Raw genomic sequence first — 17,183 nt, forward strand, 5'->3', positions numbered from 1 at the left:
TGGGGCGGAATAATTATATAAACCTTAATGAAAAGAGTTTTATACTAAATTAGTAATCTTACGTGTTTTTAATTCGGTACGGACAATTTGCTTAGCTGTAGTTATTTTTTAACTAACTCTAGTATTTTAAGTGTCCTGCCAACATACATGCAATAATGGGTTAAGTCATAAAATTTCTAATGGGTTTTATAATCTATACCGAGTTTACATCACAATTTATTTAAAGTAAGTTTACAAAGACCAGTATGACACCTTGCTAAGTCATTCATCTTACGTTTATATTTAGTGGAAAAACCTACTATTCGTAGCTACATTGTTGTTTCTCCTATTTTAAACTGTGTAATACTAATTTTTTTTAATCTCGCATACACTTTTAAATAGTTGTAAAATTGCTGTATAAGTTATTTGTTATAAATTTTGATTATTAAAAGGTGGTATGCAAAATATGAAGCCTTTGTAATCTTGCTTAATTTACGTTTTGTTTGTCCAATAAATATCCTTTTGCTTTAAGAATTTTTATTTTTGCGTAAACTAATGAAAATGTTTTTTAATAGCGAACTCCAATCAATAGCACGCTTATATTATTTTATCCCCCGTTACAAGAGCCGAACTTGTACGCCCTTATAACGGATTAGTCGCGCACAACTGGGGGCGTTTTCTCTTAAATTTGCGGTTAATTTCTGTTGGTTCCTTGAGTTAGCAGGCTCTGTAAATTTTGTAAAAACTGCAAGCTATAAGATAATAAAAGGGTCTACTGTTTTTAAATACGGAGATTTTAAAAATTAAATAATTATGAAGTTAGCGTGCTACAGTAAAAAATACTAATTTATTCGCGGGTAGTATATACATATTTTCCTATAGTTATTGCATTACATTCGCTATTCAAGTTTTAATTTCGATTCTATTAGTTTAAACTTTTGTTTCAAACGTTAAAATTTCTTTATTAATGGTTTCTGCACACATGTTCGTAGGCTAATTATTTTCTTAATGTATAAATTTTATTTTACGTGGCAAGAGAAGAAGTTCCTAGTCTCATTTCACCATTCTTTTTAATTATCTATAGGGTTAAGCTAAACAAAAGTTTGCAAAGACCTTCGCTTAGTTTAAACTTGTAGGCATCTTTACTTGGTTACTATATAAGAGTTGTGTTATACTTCCAACGCTAAAGGAATACGCTTTAGAAGAACAAGTTTATTACTTTACCTAAGGAGTAGAATTTTTTTCAGAGGTTGGATGACGTAGTTATAAGATTTAAGTACTGAGGAGTCCTCAATTTAGTGGCTTGAAGTAAATTTTAAAATTAGGTTAGGCTTATTTCTCTATCAATTAACTCATTTAAAAGGCCTCTATCATTATCTGTATTGCGCATAACGTAAAATTTTACCCAAAAGAAATTTAAAATTATAGAATTGTTCAGGAGAAGTTTTTAAGTTTATTTAATTAAGAGAGGAAATAAAGGGGCCTCCCATATAATAATAACTTTAGTGTAACATCTCGCTATAAAATATTTTTGATTAGATAACTTTCAAAATTTTTAAGTTTCTAGCAGGTTTAATTTATGTTTATTATTTTTTAAAAAAAAAACTCGATAATTTGTGTTTTTCAATCAAGGCGAGTTGCCTTTCGAGAGTGTGTGTAGGCATTTTGTTAAGTATATCTGAATCAGGATAAGCATTATTAATAAGCTAAGGGCTCCTCCGTAAAGGACCACCTTTTGCTCGATTCCTACTGCCTTATACTCGTAAATACAAAACTTCGTATGATTTGTACTCATTTTCAAAAAGTAAATTAACGTTGTGTACGAAATATTTGACCTCTTTAACATCTTAATTTAGGTCCTTTCTACCTTCAAGGTAATTGTTGGGGGAAGCCGTTAATTAGTATTATGTATTATACTGTAGTTCGGTAATTAAGGAACCAGTTCTATAAAAGTTACAGTAGCCTTTTAATAGTAAAATGCTGTCATATTAAAAGAACTTTAGTAAAAATAGCTAAGCATTTTTAGCACTAGTTTCACGCAAGGAGTTAGAAAGCATTTCTTAGTCTACATTCATGCTGTTGTTAGTAAGAGATTTTAAAATAAGTTGTTCATTATGTAAGTTTAGTCTATTGTGTGAAAGTGGTTTTTTGTTCTGTACGTTAACATTCAAATTCCTTTCTCTTTTGTTTCATTATTTTAAGTATATTCCCTTTTTTTTTTAAAAAAAAAGAAAGATTTGGTTATTATAAACGATAATACAGTCAATAACGTTTTGCTTACTGTTTTAAGTTACCTGAGATTAATTAATATTCATCGGTTTATTTTTGTTAGTAAAAGAAAGCTTTATACTCAGGTTATATTTATTGGAAACTTCTTACACTGACCTTTCTTTAGAGGTAGCTGGTTGTATTCAATATTTAGTTTCCCTAGTATCTTTATATATCAAATAAAAACTTTGCGCCAGAAACCCCTAAAGTGCTTTGAATTCTTTTTGTTGGGCTGGCCATTTCTTGGTTTTTTTAGTTCTTTCTTTAAATTCTTGGAAGGCTATGACTGTAAGAGCAAGCTAAAAAGTTTTTTTCTCTTATGCGAAGTATATATCTAGTACCGGTACTTAAATGTATCTTTATTTTAAACAGGCTTTAAGAAAAGTTAATATTTATATTATCTCTTGTTGAGTAATTAATGGGTTACTATTTTCTACAAAATTTTTTCTAGGTATTCGAAAAGATTTTAAATGATTCTATCTTTACTTCCTTTACTAAGAAGTTTCAGGTATGGTTTATCATGGGAAGAAAGGTGTATTTAACCTTATTTCCTGCAGTTTTAAAAAGTGAGATGAGAGATCTATATTTTAATTTCCCTGATGACTTCAGGAGATTTTTTATTATCTTTGGTGGAATTTTTTTAATTTAAAAAAAAGATTGCTTCAAGTGCTCAGTCTCTATGTTTTCTCTCACATATAGGTTCACATAATAGAAATTTATAAATCAGGAGAATTATATTTTGATCAAAAAAACGTTCTAGTTGCGTTGTCTATTGTGTCGACTGCCACAAAATTTAGGAAAGTTTCAATTCAGCATTTTGGAGCTCCCTTTATTCGGCAAATATACTGGAAAACTCGGTGGGCTTTATTCAGGAATTCTTAACTTTCATGATTGAGATGAGTGAGATATTTCGTAGTATTAACAACACTAGGTTTAAATTATAAGTTATTTGGTATGAAATTAGTACTGTTTTTTGTCCTTGCACGTTTCTATTAAGTGTTCAGTCTTCTTAAAATAATTGCAAGTTTCTCATATATGCACATTGAGATTTAAAAAAGTTGTTCTTTATGTCTTGCACAGTATAGTCTATTCTAAAAAGCTGGAAAGTTCTTTTTTGTTTCGTAAAAATTGGCGGTTGTTAAGATTTTAAAAAATTAAACTCTAAAGTTATTAATATATGCTCCAAGTGCTCCTCGTTAGTCGAGGATTCCAAGGTCCATGACTATAACTACATTATGCTAATGATATAACATATACTAAACGTTTTTGAAGCTCTATAGGGGAGTATATTATAAATTTAAGTAGATTAGTAATTTTGGAAACGTAATGATGACCTTTTACTTAGGTAGAAAAGTTAATTGGCACACTGTTGGAGACTTTTCAACTTAAGAACTACCACTTCATTATTAATGTACGAATAACAGAAGATTCTCCTTCACTGTCATGAGGAAAAATAATAACTGAAGCAAATTCTAGAGCCATTATCCCTAATACTAAATTCTAAATATCATAACAGCCGTTTTTTCAATTTTTGGCTAAATTAGTTTAAAGAGCTCGTTTATTCATATACGAGTCCTAACAACTAATTGTTGAAACAGGTCATTTAATATTACGTGCATTATTATTTAAGGTTTTTATAAAATTTGTTTAATAAGAAAATGAAAGTTTTATTACCGTACAATGCATAGTATGTAACAGAGGTCGGTAATTAGACCTACAAAGAAACATGAAAAATCGTTGACAACTATATTTTGGTAAAAATCGGAAATGTGCAGTTCAATATGGTGTTACATCTCCTTTTGCCCTAACAACCGTTGCCATTCTGGCAGGCATGGTTCGTTTATAGATATACAAAACTCTAGCAGAAACTGTTCTCTGTGGATTATTTGGTAATTGGTGCTTCATCTTATGCTAGTTTTTGAAAAATATTAAAGGCTGGGAAACACAGACCCATTATTTGTGTTGACTTAGCTGTATAACAAGAGGCTCCGACTTTTTTTTCACAGACAGCTTGTTGATGCTCGGAAGAAGACTAGTTAATATCTGCTGATAGTTCTCTGCGATTACCATACCACTGACAAACCCAAGGTTGTTTTTTGTTGACATACGGCTTTAAATCCTCACTCCTGGAAATTTGCCGTCTGTAGTCTTCATTTTTTGACCTGATAACTCATTTCCGAAAATCCCCCACACAAACATCCCCGAATTTTATTTGTCATTGCAAATAAGTTTTACCCCGTCGTCTACAAACCATATAGTTCAGATTTGGTTCGTTCATATCTATTTTACCTAATTTTTTTTGTGGAAAGTGGTGCCTTGGGAGCTTGGTCTCTCTAATAGAACATAATTAAGGAAAGTCCAAGGTTATGGAAATTGTCCAATTTCTGCAACTGCTATGGCGTTCAGCTATGAGTGATGCTCCCCTTTTTTCCAAGGGTTATTTAGATTAAAATTCGCTGATGATTTAGAAATAATAATTTCGTAAGCAGACGGGCAGTACTTGAAGATCTGCTCTTTTCCAGATACTTAACGATGTTATTCTAGGGAAACGAACCACTCCTCGCTCTACTAAAATTAGTACATTATGGTAGGTAGCAAAGACAAAACTTGATAACTAACAGCCGTACTGCCATTAAGGAAAAACCGGAGTTCCCCAATGGGACCGCGGGGGCGTGACTAAAAGTGGTGGTAGCACCAATGATGCGCAGTCAAGAGCTTAAGCTAGAACACCGATTGAACGGTTAAGCACATTTACAAACTCGTTAAATATTCTTTAAATCCGTTTTAGAGCGGTAAATAGCTCCCTCAGAAGCGTTGACTATGAAGGCTATCATGTTCCGCGCACCCCCTTAAAAAAGTGGGTATAAGAAGAACTTCCATTCCACAAAAATGTATGTACGATATTACTAATAAAGAGCTCAAGGTGTTGTTTGAAATTTGTTGACTCAATCGAGCACGAGTAAACAATTTTCAAATTATGAAACAGAGGTTTATTCCCTTTACGTTCTACTATTTTGTCATTGGTCGCTAATTAGGCAGTTCGTTTGTGCTCTTCTCTTGTATACAAGCTAGCAGTTTAAAGAGGGATAGCCCTGTTTAAAGTTAAAAGAAAAACTCCTAAAAAGTATTATTACTAGTGTTCTGTTTGTCAGCGTGATTTTGTGGCCAGTTCAGGACATTTACTGTCGGTGTATAACACAGAGGATCCTCTATTTTATACGTAATGAGTTATTTATTAGATTGACTGCAGAGCCCGATCATTAGCATATTTTTTTGTTTCTAATTAAATTTGTAATGAGTTCAAACTAATAGCCTCGGTGCTATTGAAAGTTTTCTTATACATCTCAGGTCATTAAAAAATAGTTGTTAAAAGTTTATAGCCTATTATAATATCTAAGAAGACTGGAACCACTAGGAGAAAAAATTTTGAGACAAAGCACATAAAAGAGCAGCTTGTTGCAAAGACCTAACCTCTAAATAGTAAAGAATATTAAATATAATTAGTTTTAATTTTTTTTGTCATAATTTGTGTGCGTTCCACTTAAATTTAAGATCTGTAAAAGTCGTAAATTGTCTGGTTAAGTTACGTTGCCATTAACCAATTTTAAAAAACTTTAAGTGTAACTATATATTTTATATTCGCCAAGGAGCTTAATCTTAAACATGCACAAGTTTAATTTGTTCACGGCGTAGAGCGTAAGGGGCCTGGAGTTAACTTTGGGAATGCTAGACTGTAAGGCTGAAAGTATGCGGAGAACCAAGGTGTATATCTAAAAAAAACTGAAACAACGTCTGGTACAGAAAAAAATTATAGTTTTGTTTTTTATAATTATTTTTCTTTTTTATTATATATTCATTGATTTGTGCTCAAAAAGCTTCAAGGTCTGTTAAGTGGTAGATTGGACCTTTCGAAGGTCGAACTATACACAAGGGTCTGTGGATTCCTTTTCCACCAGGTTCTACAACCATGAGATTAGTTACACCATCTGGAAGGCTTGCTGACTTGGAAAATATTCTTTTATGATGTTAACTAATTTTTAGCAAATAATCGATTATCCGTTTTTTATTAGTGTAGAAAATAGTAAGTCAATGTGAAGATTAAGGCGATATTTTTTTAAGAGGAATTGGGTGAGCATTCCAGTATTTTGCGAGCAAATCATTTTACTACATGGTCTCCATAGCGATTTATATAAAGTTCAGACTTATTTTTTAACAGTTTTGCGAAATTTTATGCAAAAAAGGGCAAATCTTCAAGAGTAATATAAGTTCCTAAGAAGTCCTATGCCTTTAAAACCTCTAAGATCTTAAAAATAATCGGGAACGATAGAAAACTATAAATATAAAGTTTTACCTCAAATATAACATCCTTTTCTTGGTTTTTTTCTCTTTCTATTTTTTGTCTCCTACTGACCTTTTAGACCCTTAGTAGTTATATTTTGATATAAAAATAATAGTCTTGAAACTTTGCTATACAAACAGAAGCAGAGATGTTTTTTTCATCTAGCCGGTATCGAGCACTGGCTGCGTACTTTGTGCCTAAGATCTTTTAAAGGAGTTTTTTCTACTTCTGCAGGTTTTATTTAAAATTACCTTGTTTGCAATCAGTGTCTACCCTTACAAGCCCCTATAATTATCGATGTGGGGAGAAGAAATGTAATAATACGGCCTCAGGTCCGGAAGGTTTATAGTATGTGTGAGAAAAGTGTACGTGTTTTCGGATAAGTAACACCACTTCCCCAAGTTCTTTTTGACTACATTAATACTTCTATTTACAAGATTAAAGTTCTGTAATATTCTTAATTAAATTTAAATATCAGGTTTTCTGATAGACTTATTTTGCGTGCGTATACCGCTATAAAAAATGAAATGGTTGCACAGCAATAATATCTACGATTAGTATTTTAAACTTATTTAACAATATCTTGAGTTTTTACAACGCGCTTTTATAGGTATTTATAGTTTCTACGACATAAATTAGTTTTAACATTCATTATGTACTAACTATGCTAGGCCTAAAGTTTTTTTTAACCCTCTATTATAATTATTCATAGTTTGTAAGGTACGACTATCATTAGATTATATTAATAATTTTATGATGTATTAGCTTATTTCTGTGTCTTAAGTTTAAGTTAATCCCGTTAGAATTATTTATAGTTAGTAATACACATTTATCCAAATAATATATTGCTTATTGTTATAATGCATTCTTATTTTTGTCTTATGTTTTCGTTAAATTTATTATTTAACTAAATCTACAATATACTATTACACTTATAGTATATTGTCTATAATTTATAATATATTTATTTATTGTTGTCTTAAGTTTCGTTAACTTGTTCAATGTTTAAAGCCTGTAATATACGACTATACTAAAGTTATATTGCTTGTATAACGAGACTCCCCAACAGCGCGCACACGTTATCCATTGTAGAAACCTAGTAATCTAGATATTATCCTGCACAAGAATACTGCTTTCCGGAACGGATTGTTTATTTTATAAATTCGGGAAAACTCTTAACTTTTGCATATGCTTGTATATATATATATAAATATATATAAATAATTTTCATGAAGAAATTATATAATAAACCTTTAGAAAGCTTGAGTATTCCAAGTTGATAAACTCACTTGAGCGCTTATTGATAAGTAAATAATAAAAAGTTTCTTTGCGTTTTATAATAGTTTTAAGCTAACGTCATGGTTGTAACAATAACTTCTAGAAATAGAATAAAGTAATGATAAGTTTTAAAAAATTGGGGTATTATAAAAATAAAAATAAAATAAAAAAGTCACTTGTAGTTGGGCTGTTACGTTCTTGCAGCGGTTTTGTATTAAAAATTTTTTAGTGCATTTTATTAATTTTTTATATAAAGGAACTAAACTACTTTGAACATTATAATAAAACGGCTTGAACAACTTCTCAGCTCAGCTGCCGTAATAAATATTAAGCTCTACAAAGCGAGGCTGAACTTATATAAGAAAACCAACGAAAAATACGAATGATCGGGGAAAGCTTCGCTATATTATTATTGAAATCTACAGTATGAATATATAAAAATATTTTAATTTTTTAAGAATTTTTCTTCTCAAAAAACGTTTCAGTTATATAAGGCTTTTTATCATGTAATTACTTTGCGCACTACGATTAGACGGTTAGATAAACTAGACTCAACGAGAAGCGATAACTGGTTACTAAATGAGGATGCATAGGCTAGAAAATATTTTAATAATAATAATAATAACTTTTATTAGAAAATTATTTAAAAAAAAAACAAATAAAAATTTTAATAAATCCGCAAGACATGTGCACGTGAAGCGAGCGGTTTATAAATATTTTTTACTGGCGAGCAACACAAATAGTTAATAAGAATGTACTTTTTAAACAGTATTGTCACCGCGTATAACGCGAAATGGCAATAAAAAAAATAACTATAGAAATATATACAAAGTTAAAAATATATATTTTATTAATAAAAATACGAAAATATAAAATAATAAATAACTTTTATTAAGTCTATAATAAACAGTTTTAATAATAAACTTTCTATAAGTTTTTTTATGTTTTTTCTTGAAATTATTCGCCGATACAGTATGTTAAGCCGTCTCCTCTGCGATAATAATAAATATATAGAAAGAGTTTTCTTAAAATAATAATATAATAATAGTAAATAGTGTTTTTAATAAAATAATAATATTGACAAACAGTAATAATAAATAGTAATAGTTTTAAAAATAATGAAAAAAATAATGATAGAAAGTAAATAATAATCCAAAGTATCCTCAAAGTGAATAATGATAATAATAATAACAGTTCAAAGTAATAATTTTATTAGAAATAATAATAAATAATAATAAAAAGTATTTTCAAAGTAAATAATAATAATACATTATAGTAATAACTTTATTAGAAATAATAATATATAATAATCAAAAGTATTCTCAAAGTAAATTATAGTTATAACTTTATTTACAAAATAAATAAGAATAAAAAATATTTTTAAAGTAAATAATAATAATATATAGTAATAGCTCCATCAAATATTATAATAATAAATAACAATAAAAAGTATTATAAAGTAAATAGTAATAATAAATAACAAAAAATATATAGAATTAGTTTTATAGCCATAATAGATGAGAATAGACAAAGAACATTTGTAAAAAGTATTTTTGATGAAAATAATAAATATAATAATAAATAGCAAATAAAAAATAATAATAATAATATATAAAAAAACAGTTTTCTTGAATATGGAAAGTAATAATAAGTATTAATAATGTAAAATATTTTATAGAAAGTAGTTATAATAATATTTAATATTAAAAAGAAAACTAATAATACTCGCAAATAAATAATATTTTGATAAAATAATAATAAATGAAATTTTAATAAAAACTTTACCCTTAATATTAATAAAATAATAATTTTTAAATTATAATAAAAAAAAATTTTTATAAAGAGTAAAAAAAATATGTCAAAAAAAAACGTATAAATGTAAATATAAAAAATTATAAAGTATTTATACATAAACATTTATAATAATAATAAAATAAAATAATAAATAGTAAAATACAAAAAAAAATTTATTTATTATTATTATATAATAAAAGTTTATAATTAAAAATAATATTAAGTTTTTATATAATAATATTTTTTTCGTAATAAATAAATAAAATAAATATAAATTTTTGATATTTTATTACTTTTTATTATTTAACTTTATTTTTTATATTTTATTTAATTATTACTATTAATAAATTTTTATGTAATAATAATTAATAGAAATAAAACCAAATAATGAATAGAAAATTACCAAAAATAAAAAATTATATATATAAACTTTTATAATAAAAGAAATAAACATTTTTAAAATAATATAAAATAATAAAAAGTTTAATAAAAAAATATTTCTAAAAAATATTATATGTAAAGTTTACTAATAAAATTTATAAATAAAAAAATATTTATAATTAAATAATATGAATGAATATTTAATATAATAATCATTACGATGATGATTAGGAAAAAAAACCTTATAGCAATAATAATCATAATACTCATAATAATCATAATAATAATAATAGTAATAAAAAGCTGCCTTATCCTCCGAGCAAGTTGAATATCCTTAGCCATAATAGTAACTCGTCTTCCGTGAATGGCACATAAATTTCTATAAAAAAAGTTGACCAATTAAATGAAGAATAAATTATGACAATTGTAGTGAACTTAATGCAATCCTTTTGTTACCAATAAAAATATTTTAAGCTAATTAAAATAAAAAGACATCTTAAAAATTTTAAAAAAATAAAAAACTGAATTTTTTTTTTAAAAAAATGCAACTACCAATCAGAAAATTATTAGATTGATAAAATTTCCATAAATGAAAAACCAATTAAGTAAAAATAAATTATTTGTTAGAAATAAAAAGTCACCATTCACCACAAAATGGACCAATTTAAAAAAAAAATATGAACGAATCAAATGAAATAAAGAATTAATGTAAAATTGAGCCAATTAAAACTCGATATTGAAAAATACAGCGAATCACTAAAATTTAAGGGATAAAAGATACTAAAAAATGCTTTATATATATAAAAATTATATTGTGTTTTATTTTATAAGTTTATATATTATTATTTGTATAAAATAAATAATTATAAAATATAAATAATAGAAAAATTACTGAAAAAATAAAATAAAAATAATACAGTTTAAAATTTATAATATGAAAGATAAAATTATAATATAATAAATAATTATAGATAATAATAGTAAATAAATGTATAAAGCAATAATCATAGTATTAAATATACAGTTTAATTATATTTTATAAAAATAATAATTTGTTGTAAATAAAAGTACATAAGCCATAATAGTAAGAGGTAAAAAATAATAATATAGTAATAATAAATAATAATTATAATCAGAATGAATAAAAAAATAAAAATAATAGTAATAATAATAAATAAAAAATAGTAAATAATAATTATTATTATAATAAAGATAAATAAATTTATATAATTTATCTGACAGTTCTTTCTTTATATATTTTAAATATTATAAAGTTTTTATATTTTTAGAATTTCATTAAATTTTCCTTTTTGTACTATTACACTTTTTAACTTAAAGCACAACTTTATACTAGTTTATTATAACTTTACTTATAATAATAATAATAATTATAATAATAATAATATATTTCCCCCCTTTCTTTTTAAATTTATACTTCGTTCTTATTTGATACAAAGCTTTTTTGTATTTTTAAAAACTTTATTATATTTGTAATGAGTCATAAACTCAACTCTTTAATAGTTTATAATAAAAATAATAAGTATAAAGGTAAATTATTATAAATGTTTAAAAGATCATTCAATAGAGAAAGTAAACAACACTATTAGAAAATAAAATTTTGAAAAAAAATAATTAACAAAAAATATAATAATAAAAAGGAAAAGCCATAAAAAAATTTGAATATGAATTTTTTTTACATAGTAATAACATCTGTATATAAATTCTACTAGAATATTAAATATATATATTATAAAGTAAACTAACAAAGGATAATAATAGTAATAAATAGTTACGCGTCTTCGAAGAGAGCAACCAAGTAAGCTTCAGTAGCTTCTTGTAGGGCGTGAAGAGCATCTGCAGTCCATCGTAAATTAGTCCCAAAAAAGTCAGTAACTTCTCTTGCCTTTATAATAATAATAATAATACAAATAAAATAAATTAAAATATAAATAAAAAAATAATAAAAAATTAAAATATCGTCTTTACATAATAATAATAAATAAACATAAAATAAAATATAAGATATATATATAAATAAATATACAAAAAAATGTCTGCTTTAATAATAATAATAAAATATAGAAATATTTGCTTTAATAATAATATTAAATAAAAAAATTAAAAGTAAAAATATTTGCTTAAATAATGATAAATAAAATATAAAATAAGATAAAATTGTAAGTGAATGTATTAATAAATAATAATGAAAATATTTGCCTTAATAAACGTAAATAAAATATAATACAAATAAATATATAAAAAATATTAAAAAAAATATTATAATAAAATTTAAAGCAAAAATAACAATTTTTTTTAAAGAATAAAATAAATTTTTATATAAAAAGTTATAATTATGAAAAATCAAAATTTACCATAAAATATATAATAATCTTCAACTTCTCTTTTATTAATAATAAATAAATTGAGAATAAAATAAAATATTAATAAATTTAAAAAAAATAAAGCAATAATAAATAAAAAATTAAAATAAATATATAAATTTTTTACTAGATTATAAAAAAGTTATGATTATTGAGAAAACCAAAATTTACTATTAAATTTATAATCTTATTTTTATATTTTTATAAAAATAAAAAAAATTTTAAATTTAATATTATTAAATTTGAGAAATAAATAATTTTTTTATTTTGTTTATATAAAAAAATAACCAAAATACTTAAATTCCCATAATAAAATATTTTGTAGATTCTAAATAAAAGAAAATAATAAACGTAAATTTAAAAAAAAAATTGCGCGAGAATAATAATCATTAAAGAAATTGTAAAATTTTTTAAAGTAAAATAAAATATTTTCTTCATTTACTTAATAGTAATGAACCCAGTTTATATCACAAAAAGATAAAACTTAAAACCTGCACAAATATAATAATTATAATAAAAAATTGCTAAAGTTTAATAAAAATTGATTTTCACTAAAAATTATAAGCTCAGTTTATAAATAATTAAATGTAAACTCAAAAAATAGCACCAAAATAATCATTAGAAAAGCTGTAAAAGTTATAAAATTAATTTCACTAAAATTATAAATTCAGTTTATATAAAATGTTATTAAAATAAATATAAAAAGCCCTAAAAAAATTAGTTAAGTTTTCAAAGTAGTTTAAAATATTTATTTTCACTAATAATTATGTATTGTGTTTATACTAAAAATCACATGGAAATAAGAAACATTAAAAAATTGTAAAAGTTTATAAAATTTATTTAAAAAGTAAAAAGAGAGAATTCATCTTACATAAAAATATATTGACCATTCAATAAAATAATTAACAAAATATTAAAAATATAAATTATAAAAATCGCAAGAAATAGTAAACATTAAAAAGGTAGCAATAATTTTAAAAATTACTTAAAAATATTTATATCCACAAAGAAAAAGCGAATTGTTTATATAAAAAATATTAAAAAATCATTTCAATAAAAATAATTAAAAAATTAAAAATACATATAAAAAATATCGCAGGAAAATACTAAACATTAAAAAAGTTGTAAAAGTTTCAAAATTAATTTAAAAAATATTCATCCACAAAAAAAGTGAATTCAGTTATTAATAAGAACGGGGTCCAACAAAATAACTAAAAAATAAAAATTAAAATTAAAATTCGCACGGAAATAATAATAAAAAATTGTTAAATTTTTTGAGTTTGAAAAAACATTTAGTTCACTAAAATTATAAATTCAGTTTAAATAAAGAATTTTTATTCAAACAAAAGTTTTCGTTGCCATTAATATGAAGATTAAAAATTCAAGAAAAGTTTTAAATTTTAATTCAAAATTAATTTATTGGATGAATTTTGAGATAGTAAGGAAATATATTGATTCAATAAAAGTTTTGAATTAAAAGTCCTTGACGCAATTTAGATAGAGAATTTAAGAAACAATAAAAAGTAAAAATTTTATAAAAGTTTAAAATTTTTAGCGTTATTTATATAGAGTATTAAAAAATAATAAAAAAATATATAAACGAAATAAAAGTTTTAAATTCAATTTATATAAAGAATTTTAAAATTAATAATAACCAAAAACTCATTAAAAGTTTTTAAATTCAGTTTATAACAAATTTTAAATATAGAAAAAATAAAAAAAAATTCATAATAAGCTTTCACTGCAGAATTAAAAAAAACAATAAAAAATAAAAACTCAATAAAAGTTTTTTTTTATAATTATAAATCTTCAGTTGTTCTATAGAATAAAAATAACAATTTTATTACTTTGAGTTATAAAAAAAATTAAAAAAATATTTTTTGAATTATTTTATTGAAAACAAAAATTATTATTTTTGACAAAAAAAATTAAAAGTTTATATTTTTTTATACTACACTATCGAATATTTTTTTATTTATTATATCAATAACAATTATTACTAAATATCATTTATAAAAACTTTTAAAAAGTTTATAATTTCTATACTATTAATATTTCTTTATTAATTATATTAATAACATTATTATTTAATGTTACTTATAAAAATTTTCAAAAAGTTTATACTTTTTATACTATTAAAATATTTGTTATTATTAAATTCATAACAATTAATATTACATATTATTTACTATAACTTAAAGTTTTTATAATACTGCGGAATAATTTTTTATTTACTATATTCATAACAGTTATTATTCAATGTTATTTATTATAAAAATTTTAAAAAGTTTGTATTTTTTTATTTATTATTTTATATTATCTTTCATAAAAAAATATAAAATGTGTTATTTATACTACCAAACGAGCAAAAGGGAGTTTCCGTATTAATAATTCTGTGCTCCTTTGATAAAGTCTAATTTCTTTTAAGGCGAGAGCGCCCGGCCTGTACCTTCGAACTCGCTTAACTTTTTCAGACTCTAAAAAAATCATTTTCATTAAATATATATATATATATAATAATTCATTAAAATAAATGATGTACATAATGCTAAATTTTTATATATAAAAACTTCAGTTTGTATAACTTTTTATTATTAATATTTAATTCTAAAGTAAAAATGTTTATATCATAATTTTTTTATTAAAATTAAAGTATAAACATTAAATTTTGTACTAACATTTCAGTTTATATAAATTTTTTAATACTAAATATAAATTCTTGTGTATATAAATACCTATAAATCATTATATTAATGAATAATAAAGCTAAATTTTTTATGAACACTTCAAATTTTTAAAGCATTCTTTTGTTATTTTTAAAAAATAATTCAATAAAAATTAAAAAGATGTTAACACTAAAATTTCTTATAAACAATTCAATTTTTTTATTTACTATAAATAATAATACATAAATTCTAAACTATAATACAAACACTTCAGTAATATAAAAATTATTATTTTTATTACATTATTATATAAAGTCTGAAAGTATAAACGGCCTTAAAATAAAAATAATAATAATTTTTTAATGTTATAATGAGACAATAGTAATAATAAAATAATAGAAAATCTGAAAGTAATAAAAGTATATAGCAATAAATATGAAAAAATAATAGAAGTCTAAAAATAAAACTGCCTGTAAATACGGAAGTAATCAAAATTTTAAATAAAAAGTTTGCGAATAAATATAATAATAAAAATAATAGAAAGTCTGAAAGTATAAGCAGCTTAAATATATCAATCTATTAAAAGTTTTAATAATAATTATAAAGATTTATATGAAATCTAATTTATAAGTAAAACTGATTATAAAGTATATAATATTTTAAACTAAAAAAAATATAATTATAAAAAAATATAATGTAAAGTTTAATAAAAATAAAATTACTAAATAAATTTAGTAACATTCCGATTTATATAACTTTTCTTATTATAATAAATTATTTTTATTAAAAAAGTATAAATAAAAATTGAAATATTAAAGTAAAAAAAATGTTATTTAAATTCAAAACTTTAAAATGTATAACTTTTTAGTGCCATAATTAATTCTTAAAGTATAAAAGTAAAATCATATAATTTTTATATTTAACTAATTATATTTAATGTAGAAGTATATATAAATAAGAATTTGGTAGTGTAAATAATATAAAGCTGCTAAATTGTACAAAAAATTCTGTAATAAAATTATTCAATTCTATTTTAAACATATAAAGAAAAACTAATTTCTTAAAAAAAAGTTGCTAAATTAATTTCGTCACAATAACATTTTTTTTATCGAATTTAATTAATTAAGCTGCTGCTCATCTATACATAAAAGAATACTTGAATGAAAATCATCAATATACAACTACTGAATTACTATACAGAATACTTTAATTTATGTAACTTTTTAATAAAATTAACTTTAATTACACAAATTTACAAGTAAAAAAAAAAGTAAAACACCAGGAGTTTTTGGAGGATTGGACGATCTTCTGGAAGGTGTTTTTAAAGAAGCTTTTCCTGTAGAGGGCCCCCCAAAACTATTAGTTCTGGCCATCGTTGAACTTAAATTTCTCCGAGAAAAAGAAGTAAAAAGTTATCATTTTAATATATAAAATTAAAAGTGCTAAAACTGCTAAAATTAATTAAAAGTAGTCCTATAATTTTTTTAACATATATAAATTTAATAACTTTAAATTACTTATAGAAAACAATAAAAATATTTGAGTATTAACTAAATAGTAAGGTTATTTATAGGTTTAAACATACATAAAAATTAATTCTACTTGGAAGTAAAACATAATTCCTTAAAAAAAAGATTAAGAGATTAAAATATTGTCAACAAGTATTATTGTTCCTCAAAAAAAAATAAATTTTTGTACCTAAAAAGAAAGTAAAAAATGAAACGTGTAAAGCAAACTAAAGCAAAATATTTTACTTAAGTTAAATGTTATGTAAATCTTTTACTTCCAAAGCTAATGGCTTTAAAATCTCTCACTTTTTTAGTTTTTACCACAAAAAATTGAAACTAATAAAAACTGTATAATTAAGCAACGGCAAATAATTTTTTTTTAAAAAGTATGTATATTAAAAAGAAAGAGTAAGTTTTTGAAGAGTATAGGGAAAAGGATCTTTTTGGTCTCCGCAAGCCCCCGCAAATGTTGGATTTTTACTAAACGGAAGCAAAAGGATGTGAAAATAATAATAGAGCTCTCTTCACTATAGGCTCGAAAACTTTTTTATGATCTTTCGTTGCAGCTATGTATTTTTTTTCTAGCCTT

General features: G+C 23.2%; 1 long non-coding RNA gene across 1 annotated transcript; it reads right to left on the reverse strand.

Annotated features, from left to right (window-relative positions):
• Window positions 1–10,341: 10,341 nt before the first annotated feature.
• Window positions 10,342–16,447, reverse strand: LOC135142495 (uncharacterized). The gene is made up of 4 exons (XR_010282551.1): window positions 16,366–16,447; window positions 14,779–14,897; window positions 11,833–11,942; window positions 10,342–10,418 (listed from the first exon to the last, which is right to left on the reverse strand). It is a non-coding gene; the product is annotated as an uncharacterized LOC135142495 (long non-coding RNA).
• Between the last annotated feature and the right edge of the window lie 736 nt (window positions 16,448–17,183).

This window comes from Zophobas morio, unplaced genomic scaffold (genome assembly GCF_036711695.1).
Source record: "Zophobas morio isolate AGI-343-1 ecotype UQ-CSIRO unplaced genomic scaffold, CSIRO_AGI_Zmor_V1 ptg000048l, whole genome shotgun sequence".
Classification (NCBI taxonomy): Eukaryota; Metazoa; Arthropoda; class Insecta; order Coleoptera; family Tenebrionidae; genus Zophobas; species Zophobas morio.